Source organism: Vigna unguiculata, chromosome 10 (assembly GCF_037176805.1).
Source record: "Vigna unguiculata cultivar grain cowpea cultivar isolate G323 ecotype 2 chromosome 10, ASM3717680v1, whole genome shotgun sequence".
Lineage (NCBI taxonomy): Eukaryota > Viridiplantae > Streptophyta > Magnoliopsida > Fabales > Fabaceae > Vigna > Vigna unguiculata.
In genome coordinates, this window is record NC_140801.1 from 20,164,540 (window position 1) to 20,169,111 (window position 4,572).

Sequence of the window (4,572 nt, forward strand, 5' to 3'; positions counted from 1 at the left end):
CTCTTCAAATATTCAGAGTTTAGTGTCCATGCAAGACTTGAAGCTTGTTGGCCTCAAGTCTCACGATTGCCACATCTTAATGCAACAATTGTTACCTGTAGCTATTCGTGGAATTTTACCCAAAAATGTTAGACAAACTATAACGCGTTTGTGTGCATTCTTCTCTTCAATTTGTAGCAAAGTCATTGATCCTTTAAAGTTAGATGAACTTCAAGCCGAAATTGTTATCATCTTGTGTCAGCTAGAGATGTTTTTCCCTCCATCATTTTTTGACATCATGGTACATTTACTTGTTCATGTGGTGAGAGAAATCAAGTTTTGTGGACCAGTATACTTAAGATGGATGTATCCCATTGAACGTTACATGAAGATTTTGAAAGGGTATGTGAAAAATCAATATCGTCCAGAAGCTTCAATGATCGAAAGATATATTGCTGAAGAAAGTGTCGAGTTCTGTTCAGATTACATGGCAAAAGCAAAATCGATAGGAGTTCCTCACAGATCATGGTTGAACAGGTGTTCTATAAGTAACAGCATACGAGGTGTGAGTGTGGTTACCAAAAATCGCGAAGAGTTGATGCAAGCACACCTATACATTTTGAACAACACAAATGAGGTAATGCCTTACTTATCTGCACACAAAGTCATTGTGAAAGAGAACAATCCAAGACAATCAGAGAAATGGCATTTGATGGAACATAATAGAACATTCATGCCTTGGTTTAAATCTGAGGTTTTGAAAGATGCGCAATGCTCTGAGACTTTGATGTGGTTAGCAAATGGGTTGAAATTTGATGTCATCTGTTGTACAGGTTATGAAATCAATAATTGCACATTCTATACAAAGTGTCTTGATGATAAAAGCACAGTACAAAATAGTGGAGTCAGTCTTGAAGCCGAGTCGATACAATTTTCTACATCTAAAGATCAAAATCCCGTAGTAGGATCAATGACATACTATGGTGTAATACAAGAGATATGGGAGGTTGATTATACCATGTTTACTATTCCACTGTTCAAATGTAAGTGGATTGACAATAAGAGTGGTGTCAAAATAGATGAATCAGGAATGACTCTAGTGGATTTTCGAAAGGTGGGTTATCGAGACGAGCCATTTATCATGGCACAACAAGCATCTCAGGTTTTCTATGTTAAAGATCCTACGTCTGAACATTGGTTTGTCGCTCTTCATGGAAAAAAATAAATTGATCCTAATAAAGAGAATATGAGTGATCTTAATATTGCTGTCACCCACCCATTTAGAAGAACGACAAATATTGATGAAATCCATCTAGTTGATGATGTACATGCAATTCGAGAAGATCACGATGAAGGAATATACATATGACCAATCAATAACTTTATGTATGAATTTCATATTCTTGTTAACATTTAGGTGTTTTGTTAAATAATGTTTTATATATTAATTTGTTAGTTGCTTATTAATGTTTTTTTATGTTTTCATTTCACAGATACATGGCTGAACATACTTCATCAGAGGATGAAGCACCTACTAAGAGACCCACTAGAGGAGCCACTAGGTTGAGAGAGCTCTTAATTAGAAGAGCTAAAGGTCAGAAAACACATGTTGATATTAACGTCGACACTGGTGAACCTAGTGGTCGTTGTGGGGACGTCTTCAAAAGCTATTTAGGAATGTTGGCACGAGAGAGAATATCAATCCTTACGCCATCTTTTGATCATGTCACTGAAGTTGATTGGGAAATTATATGGCAAGATTTATTGGTAACTAATATTAATGTTATTAAAGTTATACTTTGACTTTGTTGATAATATGATAAATATTGTTGATGACATTTTCTATATTGCAGCTAACATTTGATATTCCAAATGTGCCGACCTTAAGACAAAAATATTTGTCATCGGTGGCTGAGAAATTTCGTGGTTTTAAGACCAAGTTGACGTCAAGGTATGTCTTTGGACATAAAAAGAATGAAAATCCATTGTTGAAATACACTTGGATTGATGAAGACACATGGCGTCAGTTTCTTGAGCTTCGGACATCTGAGGGATGGCAGGTATGTTTATTTGAAATCATCAATAGCACAATTGATAATTATGCAAAATTTTAACTAATTCATAAAATGGGTTTTATATGTTACAGGTCAAGAGGAAAAAGGCTCAAAGCATAAGTGCTCAAAATACAAACCCGCACATATTATCTCGTGGTGGGTATAGAAAACTTGAAGAGAAGATAATGACAGAAAAGAAAAAATCTAGGCCCCCACCTTCTGAGGGTGAAGATACTGAGCCTCCTTCACCATCATCACGTCATCAGAAGTGGAAGTTAGCCCGTTTACGCTCATCAGGCAACTACACTTCTGACTCTGCACGAGAAATCTCTGAGAAAATTGTAAGATACAATTCTTATCTAAATTGCTCGTTCATGTTTTATATTGTATTTTGATTTATAAATGTTTTTGTTACCTTGTAGGATTCGTTGGTTGAGCAGACCTCCCAAGGAGGATTCATTCCAGAAGGTCGTCATGACATACTTGCTGCTGCAATTGGACGACCTGAGCACCCTGGACGTGTGCGTGGTGCTGGATCAGGAGTCGGCATACGCCAATTTTTTGGTTCCTCCTCTCGTCAGTCTTCATGCAGTCATGGTGCTGATTATGAACAAAGACTAAAGGAAATGATCACGGCGCAAGTGAGAGAAGAACTAATGCGCCAATTTGAGCATTATGGCATTCGTTCGCCAGTGGATCATCCGCCAGAACTAGACCCATTTGTGCCTCCCACGGGTAAATTTGTTTTCTATAAGTTATGAATTGAATAAATGATATTTAATAAAGTAATTGAATAACATTAATAAATCGTTGGCTCTAACAGGTAGAAGCGGAAAGGGGAGTTGTTCAGCTCCACCTGGGGATGACATGGATGACACTCATCCATGTCAGCTATATATTTGGGATGGTACAGAGAAGACACTAGTGGCTCGTGGAAAAGTATTTGAGGCAGCCACAGTTCTTCATGGCATGGAGTTATCAGAGGATGAGGTTAAGGTCACGGTAGAGGAGGTTCTCATGCCGTATGCTTTAGTTCCTGTGCCAACAGATGAGGTGTATACTGTGGCACAGGCATTCCAGTGTTTCCTCGCCTGGCCTAGAGATTTGGTTGATACTGACCCCGTGGTACAGACTCTTAAACCCACAAATATACTACATTTTTAAGTTTACATGTTTATTATATTCAAACTTAAATTATATTCCATTTTAACTGAAATTGCATCAATATAGGAAAAACCTCAATCAAAGAAGATTCTTCTCTCTTTGGATGATCCTCTTGGTGCATTGCTCCAACTTGCAGAAATCATAGCTGATAAGCCGATGCAGGTTCCTTGGGATGCTAACATTTTTGGGAGAGATCTTGACATCCCACTTTACTTGCATTCCCAAGATGTCTTGGAGCTTGCAGGAGGACAAGAAGAACTCAATATTACCATTATTCAATTATGGATGATGTAAGTCTTTTAGTCATTATATATAGTTATTTGATATATTTATGTATTTACTTATATCAAATCAATTTTTGGTTTAGGTATCTGTCTGGTGTCACTGAAACTATGGGGCTGAATGATGTATATGGGTTTATAGACCCCCAACTCACCCATGAAGGCAACAAGTTTGATGACATTCAAGCATATGTGACCAAATGCTTTCAACATGGAAAAGAAATTTATTTTGTCCCTTATGTTGCTGGGTAAGTCATTTTTGTTAACTTATGAATATAATAAGTCATTTTAATGCATAACAATGAATTTATTTTCTTATCAGGCGTCATTGGCAGTTACTTGTGGTTTCCCTAAGGGAGAACCTTGCTGTGTGGTTTTGCTCTTTGCATCGCCCTCCCCCCAACCATCTTAGACAAGTGATAGATTGGTAAGAACCTCAATATCAATCTTATGAATATGACATGTTATATAAAAATATCCTAACTTATTCCCTATATCATAGTTCAATTGCTGCACATAACATGTTGTTAGGGAGATCAACGACTAAGGCAAAAGGTCTTGTATGGTGTTCTCTCCAGGTTTGATATTTCTATCCATATCTTCATGATTGTTTGCTTGATTTTCTTCATTAATTAATTGTAACGTTGTTAATATAATGTAGTGTAATAGACAAACCGGCTCATATGAGTGCGGTTACTATATAATGCAATGGATGACAACCACTGTGTGTGCTCGTATTACAACAAATTGGGAAACGGTAATATATATTTGAATTAAAATGAATACTTTGCAATATTTCCTTTTTATATACTAACTTAACTTAATCTATTATTTTGTAGACATTCAAGAGTCCTGCAGCAATTCCCGCAAAGTCCATCAAGTTTGGTAGGATAGCATGTGCCAAATATATAATTGAAATGTACAATACTATTGATTAGAACATGTATCTTGATTGTAAATGATTTGTAATTGTCTTTTAAATGAATTTGAATTGTGGATGTGTTTTAAAATATTTTGTTCTGGTCTATTCTGGTCTGTGCTGGGTGCTGAACAAAATTTGCAGGTTTAAATGTGGGAATAACACCAAAACAGAA

General features: G+C 36.5%; 1 long non-coding RNA gene across 1 annotated transcript; it reads left to right on the forward strand.

Annotated features, from left to right (window-relative positions):
* Window positions 1-4,025: 4,025 nt before the first annotated feature.
* On the forward strand, window positions 4,026-4,572 carry LOC146882312 (uncharacterized). Its single transcript, XR_014985088.1, has 3 exons — window positions 4,026-4,056; window positions 4,140-4,235; window positions 4,318-4,572. It is a non-coding gene; the product is annotated as an uncharacterized LOC146882312 (long non-coding RNA).